Here is a 17,600-nt window from a genome sequence, read left to right on the forward strand (position 1 = left end):
TATAATTATAAAAGTGTGATCTTAGGAGCTGGAGAGATGGCTGAGTGGTTAAGAGCACTGACTGCTCTTCCAGAGGTCCTGAGTTCAATTCCCAGCAACCACATCATGGCTCGCAACCATCTGCAATGGGGTCTGATGCTCTCTTCTGGTGTGTCTGAAGACAGCGACAGTGTGTGTATAGATGTATCAAAATGTGTACCTTGAGTGGAAATGCATATTGCTCTTACAGAAAACCAGAGTTTGATCCATTGCCTATGTGAGAGCTAATGGCTGCCTGTGGCTCCTACTTCAGGGAGATCTGACTCCTCTGTGCTCCCTGGACACTTGCACCCACATTCACATACACATAATTAAAAACAAATCTTAAAAAATGTGTAAAAGGTCTCAACCCTACACAAAGAACTATAGGCAACTAAGGAACACTGACATCAGAAGAAATAATCTTCCTCAGGGAAGAGCACACCAATTGTTACCCAATACCAGGTAGTCATCCCTGAAAACATACATACAGGTAACATCACACAGACTAAGCAGGTCGCACTCACGTATTTAGGATGTATATACATATATGCACATAGCAACAGTGAAAAAAGAGGACATGAATCTGAGAGGGAGTGAGAAGGGGTATGTGGGGGATCCTGGAGGGGGACCATGGAATGAGGAAATGATATACTTATGTCAATCTCAAAGAACAAATAAGAAGTTAAAAAAAAATGTGAGTATCTGAGTATCTTTTCTGTCACTGTTGCATAACACTCAGATAAAAGCAGTGGAAGAAAGAAAATACATTATCTCAAAGTCCCAAGTTACAAGTCTACAGGGCAGGAACTTAAAGAAGGTGGCACATCAATCTACAGGGGCAGGAACTCAAAGAAGGTGACACATCAAATCTAGAGCCCATAAACAAAAGGTGATAAATGAATGCATACTGGGGCTACATTTGCTCTCTCTTCTCTTAAAAATCCCAGGATCCCCTGCCCAGGAATGCCACTCTAGATGGTCAAGATACTCCCCTACAGACACGCCCACAGGACACCTTATCTAGACAGTTCCTCACTGAAACCTTTTTGCCAGGGTGATTCTAGGTTGTGTCCAGTTGACAGTTAAAGCTGGCCATACCAATGTGTATGGTCTTTACCCTGAAAAGGGCAAGCCAGGAGAGGCATATTATCTTCATGGATTAGAAAAAAGTCACATTCTCTCCAAATGATGTGTGGGTTCAAACCATTCCTAAGTAAAAGTGTAGCGTGATTATTCTTGCAGAAACTGGCAAACCAATTCTAAAACGTACATGGGCATGCAAAACCACTACACTGACAAAGACAAGTTTAGGTTATAAAAACAAAGTTGGGAAGCTTTGGCCTCCTCACGTCATCAGCCTTTTAGAGGTGTGTACCTTGCAGGTAGCAGGCATGGACTTTGTTCACCATGGAGTGTGACGCCATTTTTAAAAACTCTCGTTGATAAACTTCTGCTTACTTCTTAAATTCCAGTTCTTTACTCTTCCTTCCCTATAGTTGGCATAGAAGAAACATTTTATATTCTCTGTCCTTTTGAAGTTAGTGTCTCAGATTTTAATTCTAAACAAACAAACAAACAAACGAACAAAAACAAACAAAAAAGAAACCCCATTGTATTGGTATTTTATTTTATTGTGAATACAATGGATGCAGTACCTGGTGAGGCCAGAAGAGGGCAGAAGATCCCTGCCATGCGTGCTGGGAATGGCGGGCCAGTCCTCTGAGACCAATATGTGCTCTTAACCACTGAACTGTCTCTACAACCCCGATATTGATATTTTATTATGAGCTTTAGAGCTAATCTTTTCAAGTTTGATGGTTTCTTTTGATACTACCAATGGCCAATCTCACCCAACCTTGACAAACACCCGCAAACACTGTCACGGATTTCAGTCCTGTCTCTTGGCTAACTTGGCCTCTCTCACACACCAACCTAGTTTTACTGGATCTTAACCACAAGGCCGAGAATCAATTATTTTTTGTAAATTACAGATTATTTTTCGCTACTAAATTCTTCGTAAATTTTATGAGTAAATTCTAAATTTTGTGAGTATGTGAATATGTGGTTTGTGTACATGTATGGGTGTGGTGTATACAGGGGCACACATCCAGGAGCCAGAGAAGGCCACCGAGTGTTCTCTACCACCCTGTGCCTTATTCCCTTGAGACAAGTTCTCTCAATGAAGCTTGGACTAGGCTGGCGGCCAGCGAGTACCCATGATCCTCCTGGAGTGCTGGGATCACAGACATGCGCACAGCCATCTCTGGCCTTTTATTTCGGCGCTAGGGAGTTGGGTCTTCATGCTTGCTCAGTGAGTAGTTTTTCCGTATCTCAACCCTTTGCATTTTAACATTCTTCGGCTCGCTAGACCTGTGCGTGGCCTTAATCATTTCCGAGCACCAACTTTTGATTTACATCTGTGCTATTCCGAGCCCGTCTCTATGTCATTCACACAAGTGATACACATCTGAAAAGAAGCCTGCGGATTTAACCCAGGGACAGAGTGGGTGTGGACAATGATTGTTTGAGCACTTCCACTGGGTGAACGTTGAGTAAATTTGAGATGCTGAAATAGAGCAGATGTGTATGACAGAGCCAAATAAGGGAGACAGAAAGCGGTCGGGCGTCTTTTGGAATAAAGCCACATATACGTTGAATCAATATGCAACGGGATGGGAACGATGGCCTTTATCAGCAGAGAAGTGATAGAGGGCGAGGCCCCTGAATTCTATAAGCATGGGGAAGGGGCAGAGTGGGCCCCCTGCTTTTGATAAGCATGGAGAAGAGGCAAAATAAGGATATGAGGCCCCCCCACTTTCAGTAGGCATGGGGAAGAGGCAGGATGAGGGTATGAGGCCCCTGCTTTCGTTAAACATGGAGAAGGGGTTGCCTTTGCTGGAATGACAGTGGATGGCAGCTGCCAGCCCCGGGGTCCACCCTGTAGAAACCGCACCGTACTAGCATCATAGAAGTGTGTGACCACCTTATATGGCACCACATCTGCCAGTGAGGTAAGCAAGTATGAAGGTGTTGAGAACTGGAAGACATGACACATTCGCCCACGCAAAGGAATTCCACAGAGTCCCTCTAAGAAGGTAGTGCTGTTCAAATGCCAGCATAGACAGGAGAGAGGATCCCAAGCCCCCATCACCAGCTATAGGGCTCTCAGCAGTTGACAGGGAGGGCTGGTAGGGGTGACATCTCTTTGGGGGTATGGCCTCTGCTAGGTTACCCATGTCCCAGGGAAGACCTCAGACCCATTTATATATAGGCAATGCAACTGGACTTAGTGGGTTGGTTGGGAGGGGAAGGTATCCGGAGGGCTTGAGGGGTTTACAATGGGGAGTGAGAGATGGGTATGATTAAAGTACATTATAGATGCATACAAAACCTCCAAATAACAGATGAAAATACTTTCTAAAGTGTTGCTATGCTAGGGATCGATTCCGACAATTTCCTAACAGCATAAAACAACCAATTTTCCACAAGTCCATTCAGCCAGAAAAAGGAACACATGCGCAGCCGTACGCAGCCGCTATAAAAACAACTGACATTTTAATTCCTTGCGGCTGTCACAAGAAGCTGCCACGGGTTTACTGATTTGACGTCATGGAGATTTGTCACCTGGCAGTCATAGAGGATGGAAGTTCAAAATTGGTTTCCTTGGCTAGCGGTTGTGGGAAGAGGGGGGCTCTAGAGAGAATCCCATCCCTGGTTTCTCAGTTTCTACTGGGTGAACATTCCAAGCAAGTGACCCTGGCTTGCAGTGCCGCCTCTTTCCTCAGAGGGCACCCCTCCATCTTCGGCTGCCTCATGTCAGCTTCCCGGATGTGACCCTCATGCTTCCATCTTGAAAGGACCTTGTGGTATCATAGGATCATCTGAGTACACGGGGATAATATGCCCCGCTGTGAGCCTTACTCATGTCTAGTAAATCCCTCTGTGATAAATCCCTCTGGCCATATTTCCAGGTGTTCAGGTTTTAGGACAAGAGCATTATTTACTTGACGACAGCTGGGAAAACACAGGAAGATAGGAAATCAGAAATACTGCCGTGACTGCAGACACAGAGCAGACTCCCGGGAGTTCCCACCAACGCAGACAGCTCTTGATGGCTTCTGAGAAGCGGGAAATCGAGAAGCTAAATTCACTATGTCTGTGGTGCGTGTGAGTGAATGTGTGTGCAGCTATGTGCGTGTGAGCCTGCGGGAAGGCGTGCGCAGACTCGGGAATGTTTTAATATGATGTGAGCATATGACTGTGTTGGCACAGCGTGTGTATATATATGTGTGTGTGTGTTCATTGGAGTTGTGGATGAAGAGAAGGAAATCATTCTCCTTAAGAAACATCTGAACTTTTTAAAAACTGAACCAGAAATGATGAGGGAAGTATCTGGGTGGATGGTCATGTGACTAGATGGGTGGTCATGTGACTAAGTGGGCGGTCCTAACAGTAAGCAGCTTTCCACTGAGACCCTCCCAGTCCGTGTCCCTTATTCTTCATAGCTCACAGGCACCAAGAGTGGGGATCAGGATTAAGGACTCTTCCCTCAATGTCAGCTTTTGATAGTCTGAGCCCAAAGCCAGTCTCTTACACTTTTGAAGCCCTGACCCCATACAGGCTGTTTCTCAGCTCCAGGCTTCAGCCTTGCACCTGCCACAAAAGGCTCCCCAGAGGGCACTGGAGAGCTGGGCAGGCTTACATGAACTCCCCTCTGCGGTGATGGGCACTTAAATTTTAACAAACACATGCTAACCCCATCTCTAGTTTCAGGTACTAGACTGTATAGTCTATTTTAAAACCAGTTCACATACAGTAATAATTCTCTTGAGGTTAGATGCTTCTGAACCTTGCTTGCTGAAATTCTTGGCAGAACCAAGAGTGCTGTTGTATTTGTTCTTTTAAATATGTTATTTTTTATTTTTGAGAATATAATTACAACATTTCTCCCATCCATTTCTTCCTACCAAACCATCCTATATACCTGTCTTGCTCTCCGTCAAATTCATGAGCTCTTTTTTTCACTAATTGCTATTGCATGCGTGTGTGTGTGTGTGTGTGTGTGTGTGTGTGTGTGTGTGTGTGTATTCCTAAATATAACCTGTTTCTTCCGGTATGTATATTTTCAGAGATGCTTTCCTAGAGTCCTTTGATCTTTAACCTGGTGCTGGCAAAAGCCTGGCGCTGTCCATGGTGGTAAAACCCTCCGGGGAGATGGAGAAAGCCCTGCTTTTCTGAATGATTCTGATTTTTCTGTATAATAAACTGCACGCAGCAATTCATAGCCTTTAATTTGGATTCTACAAAAGGAGAAGGAGGAAGGGGGAAAAGGAGGAGAAAAGGGAGGAGGAAGAGAAGGAGGAGAAGGAAGAGGAGGAGGAAGAGGAAAAGAAGGAGGAAGAGAAGGAGAGGAAGAGGAAGAAGAATAAGAAGAGGAGGAAAAGTAGGGAGAGGAGGAAGAAGAATAAGAGGAGAAGGGGAGAGGTAGGGAAGAAGAAGAGGATAAAGAGGAGGAGGAAGAGGCGGTGGCAGCTACTTCCTAGAAGAACTATGACTCTGAGCTGGCACAGATGTTGGCTGACCTTGGGTCATCTTTTTGGACACCCAAGGAACTGAGCAGGGCTGTCAGGTTCAGGACACCCTGGGGAGGTTTGGATAGCCCTGACACTATGCAGAAATGTTTCTGCATCTACATAGAGTTCAGCTACCTGTATCAAATTGTAATCACTATCTTCTTGCACAATCACATCTGAGCTGCCCTATTGTGTTGCACACTAAAGGTACTTAATTATTGTTAACTCTAAATTGGAAGTACAGGAAAGGGAAGAGAGGGAGACAACTGTGATTTCAGCTTGGTGATCTTGGCCTGTTCTTTTCCTGGTCCTCCATGCTTGGGCATAACACAGGATTTCGTTTCATAGCTTGCTCCCATGTGTCAGGAATCGTCTGCAGAACAGGCATGGGAGATCCTCTTCCCTGGAGTCTAGGAAGACAGAAATCCTCTCAGGAAAAAACAAAACAGAGACACATGGTACTGACCGTGTCCACAACTCACGTGTGTCCCAGAGGCCCCCTGACCTCTCCAGTGCCCACTTAGTACCATGTCCACCAATAGCAGCTTGAGGTACATGGGACTCTAGCACACGCAGATGCTATGTGTTGCCTCTGACATCCTGGGATTTCCTCAGGGTAGAGCATCATTCCAGTTGTTAGTGTAATGACACTCAGTAACTCTTCCTTTCCCAAGGAAACATTATCCTACTGTCCTTCAGGCTACTTAGTATCATAATCTCCGCTACTTAGAGGGTGAGCCTGTGACAGTCCCGGGGATTCCCTTCCACCACCCTCTGCTGTTGTGAACTTGAGACGCCTCTTGTAGATGAAGCCATATTCTTCTCTAGCGAACACGTTAAAGCCTTAATTCTCCACTAAGGCTGTAATTGGAGATAGAAGCTTTCAGGGTTAAATAGGTTAAATGAGGTTATGGAGCCAGGGCTCGCATGACAGGACAGCTGTACTTTACAACAAGTGGGGCAGCAGAGGTCACTGTCTGTGAGCACAGAGAGGCTACGTGTAAGCACGGTGAGAAGAACCTTTTTTGCAAGGCAGGCAGGGAGAGTAACTTGAGTCTTCCCCCATAACACGGCCCTGCTGGTGCCTAACTCACAGCTTCTAGAACATCAGTAAAATAAGACACTATTGTTTAAGCTGCTTGGAGTGTGGTACTCCATCACTGCCTTAGACAGCACAGCACTGATCACTTCCTGATTGCCAAATCCGACCTACAGGATTTGGGCAATGAGATGGGTCGGTGTGCTATTTCACAGGATATCAAAAACAGCCGAGTTCACGCAGGCAGATTAGGGCAGAGAGAAGAAAAGGGAGCATAATTCTAAGGTGACACTGTGAAGGGACACTGTTGGGTCTGAGGATAAGAGGAAGCCTCTGGTATTTGCAAATTAGAAGAGAAGATAAGGGCATTTGTCAGAGAGTTTTCTGCACATCAAATACCAGGCTCTGGGCTGATCTCCAGTAATGATGCCAAAAGAGGATGAATGGCTTCTACTGGGACCACACGATTGAGTTTACAGAAGCCCACACCCCACATGACTTCTGAGAAGACCCTATGGGTAACTTAAATGTGAATATATGTCTGTTCAAATTACAGAGACAGAATGAGCTGATCAGAGGTACCATAAACGCTGCCAGCACCTCGAGAATCTCTGCAAACCACCCCGGGCTGCACTATTGCTTCTGCTTTCTTAATTTAAATAGAAGTAAAAAAAAAATTCAAAGACACACACTTGCCCCTTCTCTGTTGAACCAGCATACTCAGCAGCGCCAGGAGCAACACGCCTGGTCTTCCAGTTGCTGGCCGTGCGTATTCCAACGGCTATTGTGAGGCTCTGGACAAGAATCACACAGTGAGTCCATGGCCAGCGGGACCTACTGTGGGATTTAGGCCAACCCTCTTTTTCAGTTTGCACAACACAGGCCTCTTTCTGAGCACTCAAACAGTAGCGCTATTATTTCCAAAGATTAGCCTCGCTTCAAAGCCATTGTCTGGTTCTCAGAAGGGTGAGCGTTCATACTCTTGTCCCCCGTATATCTGCCCTGCTAAGTACATGCTGGCCCTGTGGGAGAAAAGCAGTACAAAATGCATGTGTGGCCACTTTGCAAGACCCTTATCTGTGTAAACACTCAATGGCAGCATTCTCCCCACAGGGCTCTGGACACACAAGGCCAGTCCATCCAGTTCCCTCTTACACTCTCTGATCCTAGTGGTGTTCCTGGCACAGTGTGGAACTTTCTGAATGAACAAGCCAGGGCAGGCAGAGCAGGTGGGATGAAAGAAACAGTCAGGACTAAGCCTCATGGAGACCGGCAATCTATTCCACCATAAACAGTGTCCAGTGCCCAAGTTCTGCTTTCTTTCTTGGGTTCCCCAGTGGGTGACAATGTGGTAGGTCCAGCTGCCAACTATTCAGAGTCGCATCTTGGCCATCTTAGCCTTCTAGCTGATCTCCACCTTAAAACCAAGTGGTTCCTCAGGCCCAACGATGGCCAAATGCTAAAACCCTCTGCAGAGGACCAGCACACTTGACGTTTGCTGCATGCACAGGCATGCGAGTTGGAGGCCAGCCTTGTCTACCAGGAGAGTTCCAGTCTAGTCAATGGCTAGCGAGACCCAGTCTCAAAACAAAATTCAAATTTAAAACATATTTCTCTGGACTCAGAGGGTATAAAGGCACTTGCCACCCAAGCCTCATGATGTGAATTGAATTCAACCCCCAGATGCACGTGGAAGGAGAGAGAAAAGACTTCAAAAAGCTGTCATCGGACTTTGACAAATGAGATGTCCTGAAACGTACACCTTATTCAGACATGTGTATAGAATAACAACATTTAAGTGGTTTTCTTAGCTGAGTGTGGTAGCACATGGTCGTGTTCCCAGCTGCTTTGGAGGCTGAGGTAGAAAAATTATAAATTCTAGAGTGGTCTGGACTACAGAGCAAGACCCAAGACCCATTCTCAAAACAAATGAACAAACAAGCAAATATGCTGAGTTTTTCTTTATTCTCCTTTCTGCTTTCTTATTTTTTAATCCTTTACTACTTTCCCTATTTATTGTGTGTGGGTTAGGCTATAGCTAGGCATTTGTTTACCATTGCATATATATGTAGACCAGAGGAAACCTTGTAGGAATTGGTTCTTTCTTTCTGCCATGTGGGGTTCTGGGGTCGGAACTCAGGCTGTCAGGCACCTCTGCCTTCCAAACCGTCTCACTGGCACCCATGGCTGATTTTCAGTAAAGTTTCTCTAGACGTTTACATACTAGTTGTTCTGTAAATATAAGTTCCGAAGTCCCACAGGTAAGCAGGAGCCCAAGTCCCATTCAGATTTATGCTTTTAAATATTTCTTTCTGTGTGTGTGTGTGTGTGTGTGTGTGTGTGTGTGTGTTGTCTGCATGTGTGTGACTGTGTACTATATGCATGCAGTACCTGAGGAGTCCAGAAGAGGGCGTCAGACCCCCTGCAACTGGAGTTACAGATGGTTGTCAGCCACCGTGTGGAGGCTGAGGGCTGAATCCCACCCAGGTCCTCTGCCAAGAGCAGCCAGTGTTCTTAACCACTAAGTCATTTCTCCGGGTCCTTAGTGGAATTTAATACGTTTAACTTCCTTGGAAATTGCCAGATTGTCTTCCAAAGTGGCCGTTTTGACTGCCTCGGAAAGTCGTTCAGCCCTTTATTAGGACTGCATTTAGTTCGTTAATATTGTGGGTTTGGCCGTTTAAAAGATGAGTCACGATATCCTGTCATTCTGATTTGCAGTCCCCTGATCTGCATGGTGTAGCATGTGGCACTTTTCATATGTGTGTTCCTCAATTTTGTATATTCATCCCGTTGGGCCTATTGGAGATATTTCTGATTCAAAGCAAAAAGGATCACAGGAGAAATATATTTCTGAACTGTTTAAGCCAGACGTTCCTCTAACTCATCTTCCAAAGCTGATCGGGAGAGAGAGACTCGTGCCAAATGTCTCCTTTTTAGATGCTTTCAAAGTAGGCAGCACAATCGGCACTAAGAACAATCAGGAGTAATTGATGCTCTCCCAGGGTAGCTGAGTGGGGGAAGAGTCTCCAAGCCACACGGAGCCTTTGAGAATAAAGTGCGGTTTTTCAGTGGGAAAGCAACCAACTACATTGTGCACTGTGAGAAACTAATTAATTTGAGGTTTTTTTTTTTCTAGTCCTTCTTCCCACATGTATATTTTAGACTGGGCTGGCTAGATTTTAAGGAAGAAAATAAAGCCTTGTCTCACTGGTATAACTAGCTGTTTTTTTCATCCTATGAAACCAAAGAAATATAGAAAACGCCGTATTTACTAAGACATAAGGATTCACACGGGTCTTCAGCGAGAGTAGAAAAGGACCAGGCTCAAAACTCACCTCTGTCCGCATCAAAGTCTCCGTGACAAGGCAGGATTGACATGACACCTTCAGTAGGGATGGCCACAGATGCAAGCAGCACACACAAGCCAAGACCTGCAGTTTCCAGCTTGACCATAGCTCAAGATGTCCCAGTCCCTGGAGGGACATGGGTGATTGGCATTGTCAACTTGAAGCAACATATTGAGAAGAAGGAAGCAATCTTAGAAAGTTGTGTGAACAGAGTCTGGTGGAGGAGGGTGTCAGTGCAAGATACTGACTAGGAGTCTTCAGTGCTCGTCCCTGAGCCCAGCTATGGGCTGTTTCTCCACATGCTCATTCTGGCCAAGCTGTGATATGTATCATATAAGCAATGCCGTGGAAGTGAGGTATCTATCGTTTCTAGGTTTGTCTTTGTCCAGAGGCAACTCATCAACCCTCGTGGCTTTCCCTCCATCTCGAGCATTGCCGTAAGCTTGCCCAATCTTTCCCCCATGGTACACGTATGACGATGCCAGCCACTCTGTTTTAAGCAGTCAGCAGATATTGAAGAACCCATTCTTCCCCCAAATCTATAAAGTAAGACCATTTCAAGAAGGAATGGAACACAGAGACCCAGCTGCAGCTGTAGCTACAGAGACCCAGCCTCCAAGAGACAAGAGGCACAAACCTGGCACCTGAGAGAGGCAGAGTAGAGCCCAGCCTCTGCTCTGTTTTCTATTTGGAGAAAAAAGAAAAAAAGCCTTACTAAGGATCCAGCTGCATATAAAGATTCACATCCCAGGTTCTCCACTTTTTGTGCACAGCCTCCCCCTCCTCTCGCCCCATCTGGATCAACCCATGGAGACTCTTTCCAGAATTCCAGAGACTGGCATTGTCCCTATACCTGGCTCTGCAGGCAGATACACATCCAGTTGTCAGGACACATCCCAGGCACCCAGAGAGACTGCAAGAGGTATGCCAAGATGCTGGCTGTGTGGTTGTTTTATGCAACACTATTTTAGTAGGACCAGGCACTGAAGGGGTAGCAGAGTTACAGTGTGTCTGTTTTATTCCTCAGACAGGAAGCTCTTCTGAATGGATGATTTTCCTCTAATTCCACCACTCAACAATGGTAACATTTCAGCTCTGTTTTCCTCAGAGAAAGTACAGAGTGACATGAAAATGATAAAACAGGACAGGTGGCCTGCCTTCCAGTTTTTAAACTCGTTTGAGGTTGATTGATACTGTTGATCAGATTGCACCACGATAGAGAAGTTTCTGGAAGTTCAGAAAATGTTTTGCTAACTCAGCAGTTCAATTTTTTCCTTTTTTCTTCCTTTTTAAATTTTGCCTTTAAAGGTTGATTTCTCTATTTATTTTTGTGTACGTGAGTCACTCTCTTCAGACAACAAGGCATCGGATCCCATTACATATGGTTGTGAGACACCATGTGGTTGTTGGGAATTGAACTCAGGGCTTTCTGGAAAAGCAGTCACTGCTCTTAACTGCTGAGCCATCTCTCCAGCCCTCAATTTTTTATCTTACAAGTCAGGCTTTGAAGTTACCTTGAGCAGCTAGGCCAACACCTTGGCTAGTTCCAACAAGCACTGGAGCTAGAACAGATAAGATGTGGTCTTAGATGTGTTCTGGCTCCTTATGAGGTTAGCTGTGCTGGCTAGTTTCACTTCAACTTGATGAAAGCTAGAGTCACTGGAGAAGCGTGAGCCTTAACTGGGAAGATGTCTCAGTAAGATCAGGCTATGGCAGTGGTGCTCACCCCCCTCCCCCAATGCTGAGACTTTAATACAGTTTCTTGTGTTATGGTGACCCCAACCATAAAAATATTTTCATTGCTACTTCATAACTGTATGAATTGCTACTGCTATGAATCTTAATGCAAATCTGTTTTCCAATGACCTTAAGGTGACGCCTGTAAAACAGTCATTCAATCCCCAAGGGTTCATGACCCACAGGTTGAGAAACACTGGGCTATAGGCAGGCTTGTAGGACATTTTCTTTAAAATTAGTGATTTATGAGGGAGGGCCCAGCCCATTGTAGGTGGTGCCGTCCCTGGAGGTCCTGAGATCTATAACAAAGCAGAATGAACAAGCTAGTAAGCAGCCCCCTTCATGACCTCTACCCTCTACCTCTGTTTCTGCTTCTAGATTCCAGCCCAGTTTGAGTTCCTGCACTGACTTCTTTTGATGGACAGTGCTGTGGAAAGGTAAGCTGACTAAACCCTTTCCTCCCCAAGTCATCTGTTCAAGATGTTTCATCATAGCAATAGTTACTAATAAGGACACTATCCTGACTGGAGATGTTTGTATTGATAAAGTTTTCCCTTCGTGTTCAATTGTTTGCAAACAAGGAAAGTTACCTACAATAGATGTTATGAAACCTTAGTGTTGGGCAAGCCATGGCCCTGGGCACAATTCTCCTAAGTCTTCTGCACGGAGTCCTTCCAGAATCCACTTAGAATCTGGGCTGGTCTTGCAGTGGGTTCAGCCAGTTGTTGGAAGCACACAGCTCTTTAGTCACAGCTTTGAGAGTCTCTTTTCTAGATGCCTACTGAGGAATGAATCAGTGACCCTGGACCACCTTTCAGGGGAGAGCACATTTGTTGTGAGTGGGTGAAATACAAACTGTCTGAGTACACAGAATGGTGTGTGATACATCGTATAACAGTCCGAATGTCCCAGCAGTGGGGCGTGTGCTGTTGCTGGACATGTGAGCACATCTGAAATGACTGTTTACAACCACCACGGAAGCTCCTGCCCTCATCACCACCAACACTGCACAGTCCTGAGATGGTAGAGCTGGGATTTGGACCAGAGCTTATCTGCATGTCCTGTCCCTCTGAGGACACATTCAGGCAGTAATTGAGTGGCAGCGGGGTGGTGCCTCAGCCTCAGAGGAGCACACAGTGTGTGCCTGAATGCATGGTACCTGTTAGCATTTTGTCTAAGCTCAGCCCCACAGTTACCTGGCAACCGCTAGGCATGCCTGACTCAATATAAAAGGGGCTGCTTGTTCCCTCTCAGCTCTCTCTTGCTCTTGCTCTGTCCTCTCATCCCTTCCCACACTCTCTGCCCATTCCCTTCCCTCCTCTCTTTCCATGTGCTCATGGCTGGCCTCCACTCCTCTACCCTCTCCCTCTCCCTCTCCCTCTCCCTCTCCCTCTCCCCCTCCCTCTCTCTCTGCCTTTCTCATTCACTACTATCCTCTCAACTCCCTTTCCCCATGCCCTGAATAAACTCTATTCTATACTATACCATCCTGTGGCTGGTCCCTCACGGGGAAGGGATGCCTCAGCATGGGCCCACGGAGGCACCCCCTTCCCCTTTACCTGACTACACATCCACCAAACATATCCCTCCTCTGCTTATATTTTATAAACACAACAGTACCCATGAGTGAGTGAAAATTCCTGGAAGGAGGCTATGTCTGCAAATAGTGAATGATCACATCTCAGAGCTGTGAGGATTTTGCATGGCTGACTATCCAGAGGCTAATTCCCTTCTCTTAGGCTAGCTGAAGCCCTAAAACAGCCATCCTTCCCCAACCATGTGCCAGAACATCCAGTGACTAATAGATAAAACCTTTTAACTTAGCAGACTACTAGCTTCCATCAACTCCAAAGCTAAGACTGTCATCAGATAGCTTGTTGGGCCTACAGAAAATCGAACTTGCTGTGAACACCTCTGTGATGTGTCCCTCAATGTATTTTAACTTTACCTTGATTTGTTGTGCTGATTTGTTGTGCTCTCTCTCTCTCTCCCTCTCTCTCTTCCTCCCTCCCTCCCTCTCTCTCTCTCTCTCTCTCTCTCTCTCTCTCTCTCTCTCTCTCTCTGTGTGTGTGTGTGTGTGTGTGTGTGTGTGTGTGTGTATGTTCTGTAAAACTATAAAACTTCATGAAACTGTTTCCACGTTGGACCACGGAATTTGGGGTAATTTCATAGGTACCTTTTGGTCTGCTTTCAAAGTGTTTGGTTTAAGGTATCTAGTTTGAAAGCATTCTGTATAGACAGTTTGCTTGCTTGTTTGTTTGTTTGCTTGCTTGCTTGCTTTCAGATCTCTAAAGGTATTTTGGTTTCTGCTTGCTCTTGAAACTCCAAATGCACTTTGGTTTCTGTTTGTCTTTGAAATGTTTTATTATCCCATGGCCTTTGTTTCCTGACACTCATTCTCAAATACACAATCCCTTCCTTCCTGCTGCCTCTCCTGTGACCCTGACCAGCCTTCGGAGTTTTATGAGCACCTGGTGATAAAGATTCTGAAGACAAAATATACTTGTACTCTCCTATCCAAAGTGTGGAGGTGTCAGGGTGGAGTACAGGTCCCTGTGGCTGGAACACAAGGAAGCTTTCCACGATGGCAGGCCCCAATGACAAGAAGAGGTCCGTGGGTTCCAAAGCTTTATTGTTCATGGTGTGTGATAGAAGGTCTAGATGTGCACCCACCCGAGTTTAGGCCAGGGTGGGCCTGACTTAAATAGGGAGGGGGGAAAGAGAAGGGACTGGGAAAAGGAATAACTTAATTAGCTACGCCCTCTGACCTTCAGGTAACTCATGAATATGGAAATCTCTTGAGGCTGAAGCCTATAGTCACGCCCTCTCCCTGTGTTTGGGGACGCTCCTTTGGGAGGGGCTGCATAACCAAATGTGACTTCGAGGCTCAGGTCAAATGGAGATCTAGACCGCATGTCAGGAACCTGGATTCTGGGGGCGTGGCCGAACACCTGCTGTTTCCCCATTGGGGTCAGGATTCAAGGCCCATGCCCAGCCAAGAACCAAGATATCCTTTCATGGCTCGACAGGTGAGCACCCCACAAAGTGCAATGGGCTCATAGGAAAACCCAACTGTATTGGCTCACCTGAAGAGATACATATGAGGGATTGGTCACCCAGCGACATGAGTCCTCTGAAATTTCATATATGTCCGGGGGAGATGATCTCAAGGTAAAAGCTGAAAAAAATGGGTCCCAAAGGTAGCACGAAAAACAAGTGACAATCCACACACACATATTCCCTAGCTGGCTAGACAGGAGAGCAATTAGAAAGAGGAAGGGGTGGTGGTGGTAGGGTTAGGGTGTGGAGCAACAATGTTTCCAAAAAGGAAAAAGTATTTGGAGATGAACCGCCTTCTGGCACACCAGCCAACTTTACGTTGAAAAGGACTTTTAAGTATGGTAATTAAAATTCCAAATTAGTTACAGAGTCTTCTCAAAGGATAAAACCAGATGATATCATCAATTAAAAGGAAAAAAAACCATCATATCAAAGACGGCATTCCTATGAAAAATAGGAAAAATCGGGACTGTGTCCAGGTACTTCTAACTCACCGCTAAACTAGGGAACTCAACCAGGGGAACATTCTCACCTCATCCGAGAGTCTATTCATATGGGCTTCAAAAATTCTGGGTGGTGCTCACCTTCATCACCACTGATAAGAGAGCACACGGAGTGATTAAACGTTTCTCTTACTCTTTATGTTTCTCTGTGTTTGTTTGCTTTTGAGACAGGTTTCTTTGAGTAGCCCTGGCTGTCCTGGAATGTGCCCTGTAGTCCAGAGAGGCCTCTAACTCCCAGAGATCCACCTGCCTTTGTCTCCCAAGTGCTGAGATTAAAGGAGTGTGCCACCACACCTGGCACTTCATGTTTTTAAAATACTTCTGTGATCAGATTTATAAAAATTGTTTATGACATTTAATATTCCAAGTGATAAAATAATGCTAGCCTTGGTTTTAATAAAGTTATAATTGAAGATATTATGTCCTTTCTTTTTGTTTTTATGTTTTTTATAACTGTTGCTTAAACTTCTGTACTATGCAAAACTAGTTTTCATGTTTAAAGGATTCAAATGTTTTTTTCTGCTATCTATCTATATCTATATCTAGATATTTCTTATCGTTCCGCATAATATGGATAAAAGAAAAAACATCTAGTCTTGATATTACACTTTAACTCCATTTACTCTAGTTAGAGATAATCAAAGATTTAATCCTTATCCAAATTATACAAAAGACTGATCTCTAATAACATTCATGATGTTTATATCTTAAGTACTGATGGTTCTTGATAAATTTAAAGTCTATGATGTTCTATAATTCTTTTGGATGGGATCAAAACATTAAACAATATCTGTGTTTTGCTCATAGAAAAAGAGACAAAGCTAGGTGACTCCTTCCAGAGTCCCATTTTAACCATTTAGATATGACAGAGTACACGGTATCATGGATATAGTGATAGTCCATCAAGCACAAATACTGTAAATGCAGGACCAGCATCCATAGAGATAATCTAGGCTTTTAAATGCAAATTGGTTATTTAAAATACAGTTTTTTTTTCTCCATCTGTTACTTTTACTCCATTAGGTCAAATTGTGTTCTTGGTTATTCAATTTTAGATGTAATAGTTCTATTGTCTGTCACATGAAATCTTTTAAGTCAACAACAGAGGACAAAATAAAGCCAGTCAGACACTAGTCACAATGGCTGATACCCACAGCACAACTCAGTTTTTCTTTAAGTCCTTCCTTCCTTCCTTCCTTCCTTCCTTCCTTCCTTCCTTCCTTCCTTCCCTCCCTCCCTCCCTCCCTCCCTCCCTCCTTCCTTCCTCCTTCCTTCCTCTTTCCTTCCTCCTTCCTTCTTCCTTCCTTCTTTTTCATTCTTCCTTCCTTCCTCCCTCCCTCTCTCCCTTTCTCCCTTCTTTCCTCCCTCCCTTTCTGTTTTTTGAGACGGAGTCTCTCAATATAGTCCTGGTTGGCTGTCATGTAGTCCGCTATGTAGAGCAGGCTGGCCTCAGACTCCTAGAGATCCTCCTGTCCCTACCTCCTGAGTTTCTTTCTTAAAGCCGGTACCAGCTGTTCCTCTCTCCTAAGACGGCAAACCTCTGAGCCTCATCTACATCAGATAATAAGAGCCTCCAGGATATGAAGGGCCTTACAATGTTTAATAAATAATATATGACCTCTGCATGCAGAAAATGTGATGCTTGGCCAACAGAGAAACAAGTTATTATTGAGAGAGAGGTTGACTGAAACTACAATAGTGTGCAAAGGTTACAATGTTGCAGATTCAGAGGCTGATTATAATAATGTGCAAAGGGTGCTGGGAAAGTTCAATCCAGCTGAGTCTTTAGAGACACTAGTCCTTTCTCAGGCTCTGAGAATGCAGACCTTTTGAGCACAGCTTCCAACAAGGTGCTGGGTGGATGTGGTCAGCAGGAGAATCCTATGCCAGGCTAGCCACAGCATAGGAGGTGCCTGCTGATGACAGCTTCTGTAGATGAGGTAGCTTTGCCACCCTCAGTCCCTGTGTCAGTTCTCTGTTCTGCTATGTCATGCCAGAAGAGTCCTTCTGACAGGAGAGGATGCCTAGAGATGGAGCCAGAGGGGTAGAGTAACCTGCTAGATGTCAAGTGTCTCCAGAATCCCCCTGAACCTAACGTGGAGACTGGCTGATGTTATCTGAGCTTCTTTGTCTCTTCCTTGGCATCTCATTCGACCAGGGTCTGTCTGCAGCCCACATGTGCTTGGTACACGATAAGTGTTTACTCACTGTGGCGTGAAAAGACACATGCATGGTGAGCACTCACACTGTGGGACCAGACACATGCATGGTGAGTGCTCACACTGTGGGACAGACACATGCATGGTGAGTGCTCACA

This window comes from Grammomys surdaster, unplaced genomic scaffold (assembly GCF_004785775.1).
Source record: "Grammomys surdaster isolate TR1022 unplaced genomic scaffold, NIH_TR_1.0 843, whole genome shotgun sequence".
In the NCBI taxonomy this organism is placed as follows: domain Eukaryota; kingdom Metazoa; phylum Chordata; class Mammalia; order Rodentia; family Muridae; genus Grammomys; species Grammomys surdaster.